Source organism: Corvus brachyrhynchos, unplaced genomic scaffold (genome assembly GCF_000691975.1).
Source record: "Corvus brachyrhynchos isolate BGI_N302 unplaced genomic scaffold, ASM69197v1 scaffold136, whole genome shotgun sequence".
Lineage (NCBI taxonomy): Eukaryota > Metazoa > Chordata > Aves > Passeriformes > Corvidae > Corvus > Corvus brachyrhynchos.
In genome coordinates this window covers 2373043-2393043 of record NW_008239080.1, presented here as the reverse complement: position 1 = coordinate 2393043, position 20001 = coordinate 2373043, and the positions used below count along the sequence as shown (strand labels likewise).

Genomic DNA, 20001 nt, shown 5'->3' with positions numbered 1-20001 from the left:
AGAAAGAAAGAAAGAAAGAAAGAAAGAAAGAAAGAAAGAAAGAAAGAAAGAAAGAAAGAAAGAAAGAAAGAAAGAAAGAAAGAAAGAAAGAAAGAAAGAAAGAAAGAAAGAAAGAAAGAAAGAAAGAAAGAAAGAAAGAAAGAAAGAAAGAAAGAAAGAAAGAAAGAAAGAAAGAAAGAAAGAAAGAAAGAAAGAAAGAAAGAAAGATGGATGGATGGATGCAGGAGGGAAAAAGGGAAAAATGCACTAGGTACTTTGTGAGGCTGCAGTTAGTACTTGCCCCTTCCCAAGCACTTCTGCTGCTGTTTGAGAGGCAGAGCCTGCACTGTGTAACAAGTCACAGTGTACACAGTTACAACAATCACCATCAGTGTCAGGTTTTTTAAGATGACAGCCTCACACATCCTTTCATGCCATCCTTGTTAGGAATAATCCAGGGGTACAGCACTGCAAGGAACAGCTATGTGCATGGCAACAACACTATGATTTCATTTCTTTTTTTCCTTTGTGTCACACTTCTAAATAGCTACAGCTTCCCTGCAACTTGCCTTCCAGTTCTCTGTAGCACTAGGTAAAGAGTTCATCTGCCATTTAATTCTCAGAGTTGCTGCTACCAGAAATTAAAGGACACAAATCATGCTCACTCTTGAGCTGCTAAATCAGCACTGATACAATGATAACAACAGGGTAAGTTCCCCTGTAGTTAGGACTCAGGAATTTTTGCACTGTGCTACCACTTAGTCTTTTGCTAATAACAGTGCTGAAAATTTCGCATGAGATTTATTCATGCAGATGCAGCCACAGAGACCTTGCTTTTGTGGTTCATTATTGCTATTTTCCTTAACTCAAAAACAATTCATTCTAGATTGAATGTAAATATTTTATTCTTGGACTATGGAAACAATGAGATGACGATCCAAGACTAATCACATTTTCAGTAACAATAACTGAAATGGTTTACTCAGCATGCATACATTTTAAAAGACAGTTTCGTAACTACATTTTACTAGAGGGCAGTAAAACCTTCTGCTTCGCTGAGCAAATCTCGTGTCCAAATCTTCATTTACATCCCTGTGTGGGCTGTTACACTGCAAACTTGGATCTGAATGCATTTCCCTCCCACCTTCTTCTTGCAGCCATTAAAGTTTATTTGAAGAATAACACTAGATCTACGTTAAGCTAGAAGCATGATTACTACTTGTGGGCATCTTCTGTTTTCTTGCAGTCTTAGTTAATCTATGTACATGAATGCATTTATTTTTTCTTTTGGTGGATTGTTTGTGGATTCTTTTTGTTCTGAGAATCTTTGCATTGGAACACCATTCAAGCAAGTTCAACTTATTTATGAAAGCAAAAATATCAGTGAGCCTGCTCTAAATATCATATATTATGGACCAGCATCAGTTCTTTTTTTCTGCACCATATGATGTAGCTAAAGAAAGAGGGAAGACCCTTTTCACACAGACATCTTACTTCTATTCGCATTTTGCTTCTAAACTGATGGGCAGTTGCATTCAAATACAGATTTTCTGATTAAGTGACTTGTAATATGTTCCCCACATGAATGAGACATCCTCAGTTATGCATGACAATCTTCTGTTGTTAAGGTATTCTTCCCATTATGCAATACCAGAGTTGAAATTCCAATGTAGCTATATTAATTAGCAGAAAAACAAACCAGTTTTATTAGCAAGAAAGATGTATTTTGGAAGCAGTTGGTTACTTAGCAACAGCTTCAGGTATTAAAACTTCTTTTACTAACAAGCCAAAAAAAAAAAAAAAAGGATACTGCTTACTACAGTACATTAGATCAGCATGCTTTGTGTAAAGGATTTTAACAGTCAAGAGATGTGACTGTGTTTAAGATTCCTTTTTCCAGTCACTAGTTCATTGTCAGCAGCAGCTACAGAGCAGCTTTATGTGCATTCAGAGACAGCCAGGAAATTAGTTCTGCATGACTGACTCAGCACTGTAGCACTGAGAACAACTCTCAACCATTTCCTTAAACAATTGTTTATTTCTTGGTGTGATAACAATGTTAAATATCACAATTCTAGACAAAAAAGATCAGATTCATTTGCATTCAAGGTAAAAAAGTATTAGCACTATTAAAGTGAAGTCATACCTATTTCTGGCATTACAAGACTTTTTTTGCAATTATTATTAAAAGTTCAGAATGATTCCTGGTAGCTTGTTTAGTGTTTTCTTTGATGCTAAATGGAACTGAGAAGCAAAATGCCACCAAATTAAAATCAAATGAAAGTACTAGTGCATTTTCAAAGTGAGAAATCTAAAATTAAATAAAATTTTTGAATCAAAAAGGAGGTCTATTAGACTTTTCATGACAGAAAAACAAGTCAGATCTTTTTAAGGCCTATATGCATTGAGAATTCATATGATTCAAGATAAAGCAAAGACTTAGGGTTCAGATGATAGATATTGAATGGCTTCTGTTTGAGTTACCTTTTGCTCAAGCTGCTTGGGATTCCCCAACCCTGGGCACTTAGACATCTGCCCAAAGGCAAGCACTGAGTCCCAAGCAGGAGTTTGGCAAAATTGAAGAGGCCTGGGAAGGCATTCTGCTACCCTCCAAATGCAATATGAAACAGACTGGTCTCTAAGAAAACACTGAGAACAGAGTGCACCCAGCACATTGCCTCTCTACCCAGACAAATTCATGAAGACACATGACATACTCAGCATTCATAGCATTGAAGTCTTCCCTGAAAATATGAACTATAACCTTGATCATTGAGCACTATCAGGGCTCACACACTTCCTTCAAAACACTTCCAGAAGAAATCTCTCATTTCTCACTACCAAGATAGTAGAGGCTTGCAAAGTTTATGAAATTCCAGAGCTAAGTAGCAACTGAGTGGTTTCTCAGCAACACCATTTTGGATTTAGGCAATACATTTTCTCTAAAGCCTGCTGAAAGGGTGTGAACCCTTTTATTGGATCCTAATAATTTCTGCTTTCTTTCTAGTTATGAAGTTAATCTGAAAATACTGTCTGTCAGTGTTAAGTGTTGCTTTTGTCTTAAAATGAAGAGCTCTTCAACCAGAGGTTTGCTTTCTATTTTAAGTTTCCACAATGTATTAGTGGATAGGGCTAAAGGACCACTAAAAGCAATGTGTTTTCCAGTAAATCTCACTATTACTTAAAGATTTTGGCTTCAGCCACATGCAGAATATTTTTCAATTTGTTTCTTAACTAAAGCAAAAAGTCAGCTCTTATTTATGGATTTATCTATTCAGTTGGGTACATTTGTTTCCTGTAGCAACGTTCAGTGTTTATTATTAGAGAATGAAAGAATATTGCTTTCTGTTGTGATAATTCTGCATTTTCTTTGATGTCTGATAAGAGATTTTTTTTATTAACCTCTGGGACAGCAAGACAATTTCACGCTGTCAGTAAAATACTGACAAGACTGGGCTCAGAGTTTCCTTTTTTGTATCCTGTTTAAAACAAATAGAAGCAAAATAAAATAAATCTCTGATCCATAGATTTCATGAAACAGAGAACATTCCATATTGGTTATATGCAGGAAAGAAAGATAATGGCACATTAGTTTGTTTTTTTAAATACATTTTCCTAGTATAAGTAGCTGAGTAACTTCAGTTTTCAGTCTTGAATGGGTTAGTAAGGAATTCCCAAGTGATGAAATAAGACTGATATGTGAAGGATAAAGAAATGTTTTAATGCAAGAAGGATGTGTTATGTGACAGGAATGAAGATATCAGTTTGAAATTTATATCGCTCTGTCTAATCCAAAACGTCTCCTCTGAAATGTGTCTGCAATGTGCCTTCATTTAGCAAGGAAGAATGGCATTACAACCAATGTGACCACCCTCACAGTCACTGCAGGTAAATGTACCTATCCAGGAGCATGTCAATAAAAAGCCAGATGGAGTAATAAAAACTTTGTCAGATCATCGTATTAAACATTAAAGCTAAAACCTGTGGGCCATGCATGGTTCATTAAGATCATGCATGGTATATAATTCCCCTGACGCTGACAGATCCTTAAAAAACTTAAAAAAAACCCAAAACCTGAGATAAAATACAGCTGACTGTAAACAGTAACACATACATCTCAGAGTCCTCATTTCAATTTTGAAGAAAACCAGAAGTTGTTCATGAGTTTTATCACCAATCAGTAAGACACCATATTTAAATAAATTAAATTCTTAACTAAGCATCCCAGTGTAAAAAGAAATTAATGAGTCAGCAATGTACTCTGAAGGAAGAAAGGTCAACAGTATCCTTGGCGGCATTAGGAAGAACATTTCCAGCAATCCTTTTCCTCTGCTCAGCACCTCATATCTGGAGTAATGGGTCCAGCTCTGGAGTTCCTGGTACAACAGAAATACATACATAATAAAGCAAATCTAGTGAAGAGTCATAGAGATGATCAAGGATTGGAACATCTGATGTATGAGCAGATACTCAAGGAGCTGGGACTGTTCAGCCTTCAGAAGAGGAGTCTTATGGGGGATCTCATCAAATAAAGATCTGATTGGGAAGAAGTGAAGATGAAAAAACCAGAATCTTTTCTGTAGTACCCAGTGACAGAACAAGGGGCACTGGGCACAAACTGAAATACAAGAAATTAATCTCAAACTTTATTTTTAGAAGGTGATTGAATTCTAGAATAGGTTACCCAGAGAGGTTGGGGGGTCTCCATCCTTGGAGATATTCAGAACAACTGAATACAAACAGAACAATTTTGCTCTAGCTGACCCTGGCTGTAAGTAGAGTGGTTGGACTAGGTGATTGAATGGTTACTTGAAGAGAATGGTCACCTCACAAACAGGGATACAGACAAGGCAGAGATGTTTAATGCTTTCTTTGCTTCACTCTTCATCACCAGTGATGGGCTATGGGGGTCCCAAAGACCTGAGGTGGGGAACCATGACTGTGAGAATGATAAAATCTCAGTCAATCCTGAACTTTTTCAGGAACTTCTATTCTAGGTGTATCCCTATGAGTCTATGGTGCCCAATGGGATTCATCTGAGAAGACTCAAAGCTCTGGCTTATGTCATTGCAAGGCTTCTCTCAATGATTTTTGAACAATCTTGGGAATCTGAAGAGGTCCTAGTTGACTGAAAGCTAGCTCATATGGCCCCAGTTTTCAAGAAGGGCATGAAGGATGACCCTGGACAGTATAGACCTGCCAGTCTCACTTCAGTGATTGGTAAAACTAGGAAGATTATTCTGGGAGGTATTGAAAAACACCAGAAGGACAACAGAGTCATTGGTCAAAGCTATCATGGTGTCATGAGGGGAAAGTCCTGCTTGTCAAACTTGATTTCCTTTTATGACAAGGTAACCCACCGAGCTGATCAAGGGAAGACAGTTGATGTAATCATTTTGGATTTCAGAAAAGCTTTTGATACCCTTTGTCACAGGATCCTTCTGGACAGGATGTCCAGGACACAGCTGGATAAACACATCATGTGATGGGTGAGCAACTGGCTTATGGGTTGGATGCAAAGCATTATAGTGAATGGGGTGACATCAGACTGGTGACCTGTCACTGGTGGGGTTCCACAGCGCTCCAACGTCGGTCCTGTGCTCTTCAACATCTTCATAAATGACTTGGATGCAGGATTCAAAGGAATACTAAGGAAGTTTGCTTAGTATTAGCATTAGTTTAATGATGACATTAAACTAGGAGGAGCTGTTGACTCCCTTGAAGGCAGAGAGGTCCTGCAGAGAGACTCTAATAAATCAGAGGGCTGGGCAATCAACAACCATATGAAATTCAACGTGGGAAAGTATTGGATTCTGCGCCTTGGAGGCAGCAACCCTGCATGTACGGACAGACTGGGGAATGAGATGCTGGAAAGCAGTTCTGTGGGAAGGGATTTGGGTGTCCTGGTCCATGGCAATTTGAATATGAGTCAGCAGTACCCTGGCAGCCAGGAGGGCCAACCATGTCCTGGGGAGCACCAGGCACAGCATCTCCAGCCAGGCAAGGGAGGGGATTGTCCCACTCTGCTCTGCATCTCGAGTCCTATGTGCAGTCTTGGGTGCCAGAATATAAAAATGACTTTAAACTACTAGAGAGCATCCAAAGGAGGGCAACAAAAATGGTGAAGAGCCTTGAGGGGAAGCAATACAAGGAGTGGCTGAGGTCACTTGACTTGTTCAGCCTGGAGAAGTGGAGACTGAGGGGAGACCTCATCAATCTACAGCTTCCTCATGAGGGGAAGAGGAGGGGCAGGCACTGATCTCTTCTCTGTGGTAACCAGTGACAGGACCAAAGGGAATGGCCTGAAGTTGTTTCATGGAAGGTTTAGATTAAATATCAGGAAAAGGTTCTTCACCCAGAGGTTGGTTGGGCACTGGAACAGGCTCCCCAGGGAAATAGTCATAGCATCAAACCTGCCTAAGTTCAAGAAGCATTTGGACAATACTTAGTCATATGGTGTGATTCTTGGGGCTGCCCTGTGCAGACCCAGGAGTTGGACTGGATGATCCTTGTGGATCCCTTCCAACTCAGGATATTCTATGATTCTATGATCTCAAGAGATGCTGCAGAGCTCATTAGAGACAGGCTTTTTGTCAAGGAGTGTTGCTATAAGACAAAGCATAATGGATCTAAACCAAAACAAGGTAGATTCAGACTAGATACAAGGAAGAATTTTCTTATGATGAGGGTGGTGAAACACTGGAAAAAGTTGATATGAGAGGTAGTAGATGCCCCATCCCTGGAAATATCCAAAGTGGGGTTTGAATGGGAATCCGAGGAATCTGGTGTAGTTGAAGATGTCCCTGCTCATTGCAAGACCATCGGACTGGATGGCCTTTAAAAGCTCTTTCCAAACCAAACCATTTTATGATTTTATGATTCTATGATTCTGTGAAAAGGAAACCTCAGTTTAGGATTGTACCTAGAGTTCATCATCAATTTGAAAGTTAATCACTGATACAAACACACATGCAAATGATACAACAGATGACTGATGTAACTGAAGTACTAATTGTACTAACTCAAGGAATTGTTCTATACAGGAATTACAGTAATTTATTGTCTGGCTGATATTTAAACCTTAGTCTCTCTGCTTTAATTTATATTCATAGAAAAATTAATAATTTTTTTTTTATTCACATAAATACACATTGATTATACTTTCTAATTTTATTTAGTTCTGAACTGATGTTGCAAAATTTAGGGTGATCTGATCTGAGGTTGCATTTGTACATACCATTATATATAAGTATAGTAATTCATAGCATTATTCTCAACGCTTAAAAGCATTATTTAAAAATCAGTACTTATTTTGCAGTGTGTGGGGGAAGCGTTGCCTCTTCCTATTCAGAAACAGGAAGTTTTTTAAAAGCATACAGAATAAAACCACAAGCAGAGGAAGGTATCCCCTTAGGATGCTTGGCCTAGAGGGGGTGAACAAGAGAAGCCTTTCAGAAAGCAAGAAGAAAAGCAAAGAGCTGGACAAGTTAGCAAAATTCCACATTTTTATCCAGTTCATCCAGTTGCACAGTAAGGGGTGATTCGAAGGGGTGATTCGATCAGCAGCCTGATTCAAAGCCTCGGTCCAGATCATAATTCAATCTGTAAGTATAGAAGCCTATACATAGGTGTGTAGATATTTGACAGTATGAAAATTTATGGGAAGACACAAGTTACTCAGACCAACACTCAGATCACTTATTTCCGGGGGTGCAGGGGTATAATTGATATCTAATGATCCAAAACTCAGGCTTACCAGCTATCACAAGAACAACTTCTGTGGAAATCATTAGTCAAGCAATAATAGTAGATCAAATGGGAGGAAATAGGATTTGTAGTAACTCAGAGTGTGGGCCAGACGGTAAGCTGAATGAATTCAAGTCCAGGAAAAAAAACCAAGCAGCTTGACTACACTGCAAATAATGGTAGACAATGATCCTGAAATGTTTTTGCATCATAAAATGCTTTGGGTTGCAAGGGATCTCTCTCAGTCATTCTGTCTACATGCTTCTTAAAGCAGGATCATGAACAAAGTTAGGTCAGGCAGTTCAGGGCCCTGTCGAGTCAAGCTCTGAATATCTCCGAGGATGGAGTTCTCACAGCCTCTCTGTGAAAACTGCTGTAATGCTTAATCACCCTCACTATGATTTTTCACTTTTTTTCTTTATGTATCCTCCTGGAAGGTCTTTTGCTGCAATTTGTGTCTATTGCCTCTTATTCTTTCACTGTGAACGGTTGTCAGAAGTCTGGTTATATCTTTTCTATAAACCCCTTTAACTTTTAGTAGACTGCAATTAGATTTCCTTGATCTTGTCTTCTCCAACCTGAAAAACTCCTATTCAGTTTTCTTCACCTCCTGCATCATATGCTCCATTCCCTAATTATCTTCTTAACCAAATATTGGACTTTCTGAAGCTTGTCAATCTCTCTTTTGTATAGGAAGAAATGATACTGGACAGAGTATCATATCTATGCCCTGAGAGTGTCAAAGAGAAAGGAATAATTGACTCACTGGCTACACCGCTACTAACACAGTATGCAGTTAGCTTTCATTGATGCAGGTGTTTTTTCTACCAGGGCTGCACAATCCTTTTCTGCAGTGCATCTTTCTGGCTGGCAGGCTGTAATGTTCCATGAGTTTATTCCATCTCAGATAGCAGGACTTTTTGTCTTTGCTGAATTATTGAGTTTCTGTTGGACTCTGTCTCTAGTACGTCAAGGTTTCTGTGAAAGGAAATCCTACCATCCAGTGTATCAAGCAGTCCTCCCATTCTAAGGTCTCACATCAACCTAATGATGAAATATTCTGTCCCCTAAGCAGACTTGATTACGATATTAAGTTGCACCAACTTCAGTATTACACAAGAAACATAAGAAAAATTCACAATTGGTTGGCAGCTAGGTCTTGAACCATTAACCTTAATGGTACAGTAAATTTTTTCCTATTTATAATTTACCCATCTAGTAGCTCCCTCCCCAGCTTAGGTTCAATGACGCTATGGGAAATACTGTCAAAAGCCTAGACACTGATAAAGCAAATGTCATTCACTGATCTCCCTAGTGCCAGCCATCTTCTCAGAGAAGGCACAATCATTGGTACAGGAGTGTGCCCTTACTAGACCAATGCTGATTGTTCCAGACCACCTTCGTGGCCTTTATGTGTCTTGAACTGGCTTCTAAGAGAATTTACTTCATAGTGTCCCAGGGACTGAGGGTAGAAGAAGGTAGCAAGGACTTCAGACTCTTCTGTGTCCTTCACTATTGACAAACCACTCCATCCAACGTGCCAAGATTGTACTTGGGTACTCCTTTTGTTTCTGATGTAAATTTAAGAGCCTTTCTTATTCTCCTTCATAACTTATCTTCTTTCCTATCTCTCTCTATTTGTAACCCCATCTGAATTTTTACCTTTCAGTTCCATTTTAGCACATCAGAGCACCATTGTATATCCCTCCCTGGTATCCCATCCCTACTTCCATTTTCCATATCTACTTCCAGCTCCTGTGTACATAGGCAAGTATAACCTGTGGTTGATGATAATCTTTCAGACCAGCCTTAGGACAGCAAGATCTCCAATTATGGATCTTCTTTATAGTAGTCATGAGAAGTATGATGTCTTGCCTATGTCTCATTGTACTTGTGATTCTAGGTTGCTTTTGTAACAGTAAGTCTCTGAGGAACTTCGAACAAATGGAACAGAACATATAATTCTCTCTCAAAACACATTTACAGCTAGGCTGAAGAATCTAACTTTACCTGCAGTCACTGTAAAATTAAAAGAACAATCAGATCTTTCTCCTGGCAATTCTGAGATAATATCCTTTTAAACTTTGTAACAGATGTGCTTTAAACATATCACAGGAGAAAAGAAAAAAATTTTCCCAGATGAAGCTTCATTTTCCTTCATCCTCACTGAGAAACAGCTGGAATGCAGATAATGTACACTCCTCTAGTTTCCTATACACGCTCATTATGGTTAATGACCTAGTCAGTACAGTTTTTAACTTTATCTATACTTTGCACATATCTAGCCATATCTTAATTTTATCAGCATTCCCTAAAATACCTTTTGTCTCTTTCACTTGCAAAAAAATCCTTCTCTGGTCAAAGAAAGATCACTTTGGAAAAAAAGTCCTGTTTAGTTCCATTCTGATAAAAATTATTTAAGTTAGAGAAATAAGGATATTTAAATACAAGGAAGTTGAAGCTTATATATACAAGTCAAATTAAATAACCTGTGTTCTTCACATCATTAGTCTCACCTTGATATTGTTGTCAGAGAGCAATGATTCAAAGTGTAAGGAACAGAATCGTGAGATGCATATCAAAATAGCGATGCTGGCCTAGCCATAAGGCAGAGAAACCTTCAGGTTCATGATGTTTCCAACTTAAGGATTTTTGAACAAACATGACCATTAATTCTATGGAATAAAGTTTTTCTGATTCCCTTCCAGCTCCTTTGAGACAATTTATAGCTGCAGGGAGTACTGAAGGAAAAATTCAGTGAACTGTCCAAATGCATAATTGAAACTGCATAACCATGAGATTTTGTACAGCATCACAATGGTGGTGAGATATTTTACCCCTTGGCTCTTAAGTGCTTCACTGGCTTAGATTTTATAGAATGCAAATGTCACAAAAATGGTAAATAGAGGGAGTTGCAATTACTGTTACAGGAAGTTCAATGTTTTGACAAGGATCCCGAGGTGGCAAATTGGATGTATATATAAGCAAAACCAAGAAAGTTCAGACTGAAATACCAGAAAGCTGATCTGGAAGTAATATAGAGGTCAAGAAAAGTCCTTTAATCTTATACCCATAAAGACTTTATCCTGAAAGACCAAATAGGAAAGTGAGATGCAGTCAAACAATGAAAATGAATGAGGTACATTCCTGTGAAAATGGAAGAACAGACTAATTAGAATTGAGTGTAATGATGTTTGACTTCCATACAGACTGGTTGTTCTCTGTCATAAACCAGCCAAGACTGAAATGAGCAAATAAAGATGTTTTACTGTAGGAAGCATTGTGAGGTAGTATAGATTAGAAAATCTGAAAATCACCATTAAATTTTAAAATAATAATAATTTAAAAAATCAACATAAAATGAAAATTCAAAGTTATAAATTAGGTCTTGTCATCTTTTAAAAATACACAAACAGGTAAGATTATCTTTAAATTTGAGCATTCTAACCAAATCAAGCATTCTGAATATCTGTCCAACAAAACCATATGATTTATGTTTTATGAAAATTCAATAGTCACATTCAAAATAGCCCAGAGGATCATCCCAAAGCTCATATGAAGACAAGGAATGGCACTATCTCTAATGATTCAATAAACTTGCTTGAAAAGGCTATCTTAGCAGTTGGATAATCTCGGCCAAAGAACAATGAAGATTAAGATTGTTTGTTCAGAAGGAATTTGAATGAAGCTAACAGATAACTAGATACGTGTGATTCTTGTGATAAGCCAAAGTAAAAAAGTAAAAGTAGGTAGAGATAGAGACGAAACTATTAAGTATGGGATCCTTGTCTGTTATTCGAAAGGGAATCAGTGATTTACTAAATAAGATTCAGAGACCAGATGTCTAAGTAAGTATTTGAGGGATCAGACAGAAGCAAGGAATGGTTTAGCAAAAGGAAAGCTGAGTCACAGGGAATGTTCATTAAAAGAAAGAATATAGACTATGAGATACTGATGAATTCTTGTATCAATTTACTGTCAGCTGAGCATTTTAACCATATACACCCCGCATATTTTTCAATAATTTTACTCACACACCAAAATTGCCTTTTTATGATAATACTGATGTATTCCACAGGAGTATTGAATATAAACTTAAATTGAATGTTTTCCCTTGGAAAAATAATTAAACTTCTTATTCATTTTAGAGCATATCATGGCACATTTTAATTTGGAAAGTAAAAAGGATAATACCAAATTACACTAATAACCAAAGTAGTGCTAATAATTTTGAAATGAAAAAGATAAGAGTTCATTGATTGTGAGCAATTAGTCTATAACAGCAGGTAGCAAGAGATTTCATTTCACTGAAGAATTTCTATTTTGCGCCTTCAAAGGATTTAGTTTTTATGTTTAAAAGAATTAAAAAAGAATCCTGAAGTGCCATAACATGTACACACATAATGTTACAGTAAACCTTTGCCCTTTCCCCCATCTAGTCTCTACTTCCTCTGTGACCTTGACTGCATACATCATTTAGCTTATATGGTTTCCAGAGTAGCCAACCTATTCTTTCTGAAACACTTTATGCTTACTCACACCCAGGTATATTCTTGGACCTGAACTACCAGATACATGAGCCTGGAGTTGCCAAGATTACATCTGAAGACTTACAGTGGGTGGTGGGTTTTGGTTTGACCTTGGATGGCTGCAGACCTCTACCATCTTCTCTGTCAATCACTCTCCTCCTCAGCAGGAGACTGGGGAGAAAGTCAGGCAGAAAGCTCATGGGTTGAGATAAGAACAGGGAGATCACTCACCAATTGCCATCATAGGCAAAGCAGACTCAGCTTAGGGAAAACTAATTTAATTTCTTGCCCATCACAAGAGTAGTGAGATAGTGAGAAACAAAGACAAAATCTAAACCATCTTCCCCTCACCCCCACCTCCCTCCTTCTCATTCTCTCACTTTGGCATTTACTCTGATGTTTCCCACTTTTTCTGTTCCTTTCTCCTCCCTCTGTGATGTTTCCACCTCTTTCCTAAACATCTTTCCCCAAAGGTGCCCCCACCTCAGCAGTGGGCTCAGCTGTGCCCAGCAGTGGGCTCAGCTGTGCCCTGCAGTGGGTGGGTTGGAGCTGGCTGGAACAAGCTATGTCCAGCACAGGGAAGCACTGGCTTCTCTTCACAGACACCCCATTGTCAGCACCAGGACACCTGCACCCTCTACAGCTCCAGAATCAAGCCCAGCTGAAGTGTACCTAGTTTTTGCTCCAGGATTTCTTAGGTCCTAATGGAGAGCAGGGACTTCCCAGCGCTTCTCTGTCTGACAACAATAGGCTTTGGTTAGTCAGCATTTACACTCAGGCAATGGTCACACCTCCTTGCCAGATGTTTCTGCAGCACAAGACAGAGACACTGTATGGGTCTGGCTGAGAAGTTAATTTTCTCCACAGCAGCATTCACAGTGCAGTGCTTTGCATTGGTAGCTAGAAGGGTGTTGGTAATACACCAGTGTTTTGATTATTGCTGAGAAGTGCTCCCTCAGCATCAACACTGTCCAACATTCCACCCCTTCATCAGTGAGCTGGGGACAGGAAAGATGTTGAGAGAGGACACAACTAGGACAGCTGACCCAAGCTGATATATATAGGTATAGGGATATCCTATACCAAGGGACATCAGCTTGGATATAAAAGCTAAGAGAAAGAAGAGGAAGGGGAGGCATTTATTTGCAGTATTTGCCTTCCAGAGCAACTGCTACTCATGCTGAAGCCCTGCTTCCCAGGAAGTGGCTACACATGGCTTGATGATGGGAAGTAGAGAATAAAAGTTTGGGTTTTATTTCCTTCACATGGGCATGTTAAACCTTTCACTTTTGCTTTAGTAAATTGCCTTGTCTCAACCTATGAGTTGTTTTCCATCTTATTTTCTCTCCCCTGTCAAGCTGAGAAGGGGGAATGAAAGAAAGGTTTTCTGGGCAGCTGTGAAGTGGGTTGGTGCTGGCTGAATGCCAGGCACCCACCAAAACCTCTACCTCTACCCACCAAAACCCACCAACCCTCTACAACTGGAAAAGAGAGAAAATATAATGAAAGGTTCATGAGTTGAGAGAAGGACCAGGAGAGATCACTCACCAAATACCATCACAGGCAAAACAGACTTAATTCAAGCATATTAATTGAATTTATTACTAACATAATCAGAGCAGGACAATGAGAAGTAAAAGCAAATCTTAAAAACACCTTTCCCCCATCCTTCTCTCCTTCCCAGCTCTGCCTTCTCACCCCCAACGGTGCAGGTAGACAGGGAAAGGGGGTTACAATCAGTTCATCACACATTGCTCCTGACACTGTTCAAGGAGGGGAATCCTTCCCCTGCTCCACTGTGGGGTCACTCCCACAACAGACAGTCCTGCACAAATTCCTCACTCATGAGTCTATCCCACAGGCAACAGTTCTCTAAGGACTGCTGCAACTTGGGTCACTCTTCCGTTGGGTGAAATCCTTCAGGCACAGCCTGGCCAGAGTGTGTCCACCACAGGGTTACAAGTTCTACCAAGAATGCTCCAGAATGGGCTTCCCTGTCCATAGGTGTGCAGGTCCCTGCCAGCACTCTGCTCCAGCATGGGCTTCCCATGGGTTCACAGCCTCCTCTCAATCATTCATATGTTCCAGCATGAGTCTCCACCCCTGTGGGTTGTAGGTGGATCTCTGCACACCCCGTAAAACGCCGTGGGCTGCAGGGGCACAACTGCCTCGCCATGGTCTGCACCACAGGATGCAGGGGAATCTCAGTTCTGGAACCTGGAGCACCTCCTGCCTCTCCTTCTGCACTGACCTTGGTGTCTGCAGAGCTGTTCCTCTCACATCTTCTCACCCCGCTCTTCTCTGGCTGCAATTACATCTGAGCAATAACTTTTTTTCCTTCTTTTAATACGTTATCACAGAGACATTACTATCATCCTGATTGGCTCAGCCTTGGCCAGAGCAGGGTCTGTCCTGGACCTGGCTGGCATTGGTTCTGCTGGTGTACCGGTTTGGCCAAATTTAGAAATATATCCTCTGAGAGAAGGCAGGTCACCACCCCTCCCCTCACCAGCTTCGGGAAAGAATAAATTTTCCTCAAAGGAAAGTGAAAGAGATAAGAACTATTTATTTGACAAACACACAGGAAAAGGAAAATAATGCTAAATAATGAAAATCTCTTGCTGTGGAGAAAAAAACCTGGAAAAGTGTCAGAGGCCTCCCTTTGGTCTCCTTGGAGCTGGGGCTTGGCCCAGAGCCAGACCCTCTGTGCCCAGTGGTAAGTCCTCCCGATGTGCTCTGATATTGAAGCAGTCCAGTGGAAAAGGGAGAAAATCTGAAATTCCGAGGAAGGAAAAAAAAAGTTCAACTCTCAGTCTCTCTCCGGAGAAAAAGAAGCTGAAAAAACTGGCCAAAAGCTGACTGGGCAGCAACAAGCCGGGTGCTTCCTCGCTTCCCCAGCTGCAGCTGGAAAAAAAGTCGCTATCTCTGTGTGACTTTGAACAAGCTGCAAACTGCTTTGAAAAAGTTTTGCTCAGTTTTTCCTTCACCCTCTCAGGCCTAGTTTAAAGGCATAAAAAGGCACAAAAATTAATTTCTGGGCATAGGGCAGCAATATGGGATACACATCATAAAGTCACCCTGAGACAGCTGGATATGAGGGGAACCCTTCTGGTAGCTTCTCAGAGAAGACACCTCTGCAGTCCCCCCACTTTGAAAACCTGGCCACGCAAACCCATCAAAGTCAACCTACCAGCAGACTGTGAAGCTGCTTTAGAATTCTGTTATTTTAATTATCCAGTCACTGTGTGAGATGTTTTGACAAAATATATTTGATTTTCCTTGGGGTTCCTACAGCACTACTTTTAGCCTATTCACCTGTGATATTCCGACTTCTGCGTACTGCTGTCTTTGGCTCCAGCACATACCAAGCTACAGGAACAGCAAAACTGATGTGCTCTTCTGCTATGTACAGTTTAGCAGCTATTTTAGCAGGATGTAAGAAAATTCTGACAAAGACAGAATATTTTCTGCTTCTAGGTCATTAAGAAGAATTCATTCATGCTTACATTAAGAACATGTAATGAATTCCCATATGCAAACTGGAACACTTGAAACACGAAAGTTGAAACAAGGAGCAAGATCACATTGTCATAACCACCGCATGTGGTCACTTATGCTAGAGAGGCATTTATTTGATACCCACCTCTATAAAATTCCTCAAGATACTTTAATGCCTGAAGATTTCAAATGACTCTTCCTGATCCTTGCTCCTTGCAGAACTTGCAAATGTAAATAAAATTCTGCTGCATACTTCTGTGTGGCGAGACAACATCTAATAGTTTCTTGGCTCATCTCATCAACCCAAATGATGGCTGCGTTTTCACTACAAGCTGGACAGAAAAGAAGTCTTCTTTAACACAAAATCATGCTTCTTTCCATATCTTCACCAGTTGTAATACTCTGTCTGTATCTCATGCAGTTGAGTCTGGAGTCGAAGCACATACACATTGGATATAAAGATTTTACATGGAGGCAGCTAAGAGAAAGAAAAGAATAAAACACAGGTTACAGCTGAATTATAAGGTTTTAAGAGATATATGCCTGAGCATGACAACACTGTGTCAATAGTGAGGAGAATTACAGATGTACTGCAGTGTCTGGGAAAGAAAATTAGCTTCCTCAGGATCTAATTTGAGTACACTTGTTTGTTTTACCAGAGCTGTGTTATAAATATATTCTGAAGAGTGCCAATCACTTGTAAAGCAATCTCAGAATGATATGCATTCAATTACAAAGCAATGTCCTGGTGTGAAATCTGGAAGACTTTTTCTTAAGCCATTTTAAACTGGACTATATAAATACCTACACAGCACTTTGTAGACAGAATTACACCCTGAGAAAAGCATTACCTTAATGAACCCATAGATGTTCTGATTTTCTAATTTGTATGCCAGTCATCTGATAAGAGTACATAACTAGAGGGCTGTAACAAATACATGCACTTTACTTACTATATTTAGTACCAGCCTCTCAGAAACCTGCAAATATTCATTTCCTTATTCTTTGTACTTATGAAATGTTTTTCACGGTATTTCAAGGGCTGTATTTACAAATTAAATATCTAGATCTAATCTACATTGTTCCAGTGAAAAATTTTTTTTTTTTTTTTTTTTTTTTTTTTTTTTTTATTTTTAATACTAGCAGCAGCATTCAAATAGAACTCTTACACTTTAACCAGTGATCATGGTCCCTAAACTTTTATAGTAAAATTGAGAAACACAGACCCATGGTTCAGGCAATCCAGGTACCTAGGCTATGGCTGCACTAACAATTTGCTGCCTCCTTTTGCACACCAACATGGCTGGCAGCTTCTTCAGACGTGCATATTTCTCTGTTGCTACAACAGCCACTGCTGGATGACAGTCCACTGCTTTTACACCTAGCAAGCAGTGGTACACAGTAGGAATAGGTTGGTAGAGCTAAACGGCTGAGGCTGTGAATCTGGTATTGATGAAATACATGTTTCAGAGATGATTACTCTAAAACTGCTTTGGTCCCATAAATCAGATACTTCTAAGAGCCAGGGTGCCTGAGACAGGCACACCAGGAGCCTAACCTAACACAGTCAGCTTCATTTCATCACTTCTGTGCAGGGCGCGTGCTCTGTGACACCAACATGTGCCTGTATGACACCAACGATATCACAGAATGGGAGCTAACTCCAAGATTGATCTCAGAAATACTTCTCTGATCCTAACTAAAACCCTGATGTGAACATATCCTGTCAGAGATTCCTCACGCAGTGTTTCTGGCTTGGTTTTGGTTTTATGTGACAATATCATATGGTCACCACTGGCTTCTGTATTTAGTTTCTCAAAAACATAATGATAGTTGAGGAACAAGATTCTTTGTACAAAAGAATATCTAAAATTACTTCATTATAAGAGCTTCCTAGACTGTAAAAATTTTATGAAAAAAGCAATAAAAAAGTAATATTAGATGAGGTCAGGTCCATGCATATCTAAGTTCAGCATAAAAAAATTATTCATGGTCCCTATGTCAAAATAATCCTCATTCTAACCTGCACTGCAAATGCTACTGAAACTCAAAGACTGCAATAGTGTCAGCAATTGCTTGAGGGAAGCATTAACAAGTGGATTCGGCCTCTAATACTCCTTCAAAGACCTTTTGTGAAGGAATTTTCTGTGAAATTGTGAAGTTGATCTGGAAGAGGCATGGAGATGAGCCGTATAACCTTAATAACACTTAAAGTACAGTTCTAGGTGAGTGTTTCCAGGTGGAAATGAAGGATAAGATTTGCCTCTGAAGCAATAAAAATAATGTGGAAAGTTACTTCAGTAAGTCAAAAGCTAGATAATGAAAGCAAAGAAGAACTAAAGAGGGGAGGTGGGTTGGTTTGTTTACATTTTATGTAAACAGAAAAGAAGGATTTTCACATTCTCTGTAGCCAACACTTGGTAAGGCCTACGAGTGTTACCTAAACCAAGAATTTCCACAGGAATTATCAGCTCAGTGTCTGCATATTTTTCAGCTTTAAAGTAAAAGCAATAGGATTTCCTTGCCCAAATCAAAAAATATAAAGAAATATATGGAAAGTAAAAAGTGTCTTGAAATTCAACATATTGACATACCTTTGACCTATTGGTATTTTATACTACGATAAATGTGGATATACATAGCTATTAAAATACACAATCAAGTAGTACGGAATTATATAATATTTTGTTCCTGTATTACAGCTTAATGACTGTAAGACGTGCCCATTCAAACATATTTTGGAGTTCAAAAGTTTCAAACCCATGCCACTATCCTCCAAACTCTTTCATGTGTAATTCTGGTTCAGTTCTAAGTCAATAAAAGAATGACAGGGGAACAAGACCTTTCCTTGTCTTTGGTAAAGACCCTGGTAGACCTGTAATAAGCACCTAACCCTCACCAGAGATGGTGTGAGATCGTGCCTTGCTTGAAAGATGCTGCATAATTCTGCTCTCCCATTAATCACAATCCTTATGTGGCCCATGTCACACAACAAAACTCTACAAAAAATGAAAACCTCTAGTAGCTGTCCAGCATAGAATTTTTGTTTTCCATTATTAATTGTCAGTTGTAAAGACAATTTTAAGATTCTAAATACGCCATTTACTCAGTAAATAGTAGGGGTTGTAATATGTGCATAAGTTCTTTCATGTTTGTGGTAATTTATCTGGCTTAGCCATTTAGCTTAATGGATATGTGTTGGGGTCCCTCCCCCCCCTGCCATGGAGCCCTGGGAGATGGGCCCTAGGGGGGAGGCACGGGGTTTCCCTGCCCCTGGTCACCTTTGTTTCCCATTGGTTGGTTTGTGTTCCCCTGTGTGGCCAAGGACCCTGGGGTCCCATGACTGAGAGTTCCTGAGCAGAGCCCCGGCCATGCGGCTGGAGAAATAAAGATCTCTGAAACATCTACCATGAATCTGTCCATATATATTTCCTTTCCACGGGACTCCTGGTTTGATATATGCGTGTTGCAGTATCCCCACTGCAACATAATGGTGGAAAATTGAGAGCAGAACGATCCCTGATCCCTAAGTGACTGATTTGTGTGAGTAAACCCTGGAAACTTTGGATTCCTCTTCTTGTTTTTGTTTTGCTATTCCATATCTGGACTATGGAAGAATCGTGGGAAATGTGGCTCTCTGAGCCACAGAAAAAAATGTATCTAGAAGTTAAAGGAATCCTTGAACAACAAAACAAGAAAGTATTGGAACCGGGAGATCTAGAACTTTTTTTTAACTGGCTTTTCAAAAATTTCTTCTATATTTCTCGAGACTTACTTTTTGATATTGAACCTCCTGGAACTAGTCAAGAGTGTTTTTGCCACGAGATCTTGTTGGAGATGAAGGATCAAACAGAACATGCATTAGTGATTGAACCCTTGCGTGGATCCCTCGTGGTCAGGGAAGCTATTCAGGAGCATTTATATGGTCCTATTACCCCTAAAGCAAAGGATGGCCATAGTCCCGCGGCCGAGCCCGCGCGGCCACCATCCCGGGAGCACATGACTGCAGCCGTGCCGGCGGAGGTGCCTGCACTGGATGCGCCCGGCCCCCTCGGGAGCCCGTGCCTTATTGCAGACCCCATCCCTGTCTCGGGGTCCCCGGCCACGCGACCGCGAGTGAGAGAGCGATGCCGCAGGCGCCGCGGGTGCCGTGGGCCATGAGCAGCCAGGAACCGGGCATCGGCGTGGAAACCTGCTCTGAGCACACGGCTCGGAGAGGCCTTTGTGGGCGGAGGGGGGGGGTGTGTGT

At 40.0% G+C, this 20001-nt stretch overlaps 1 long non-coding RNA gene across 1 annotated transcript in view; it reads right to left on the bottom strand.

Moving 5' to 3' along the window:
- LOC108447932 overlaps positions 1 to 20001 on the bottom strand; it is a 61128-nt gene that overhangs the window by 8374 nt on the left and 32753 nt on the right. The window contains exon 2 of the long non-coding RNA XR_001863651.1: positions 15898 to 16230. This is a non-coding gene — a long non-coding RNA (uncharacterized LOC108447932). The remainder of the gene's footprint in view (positions 1 to 15897; positions 16231 to 20001) is intronic.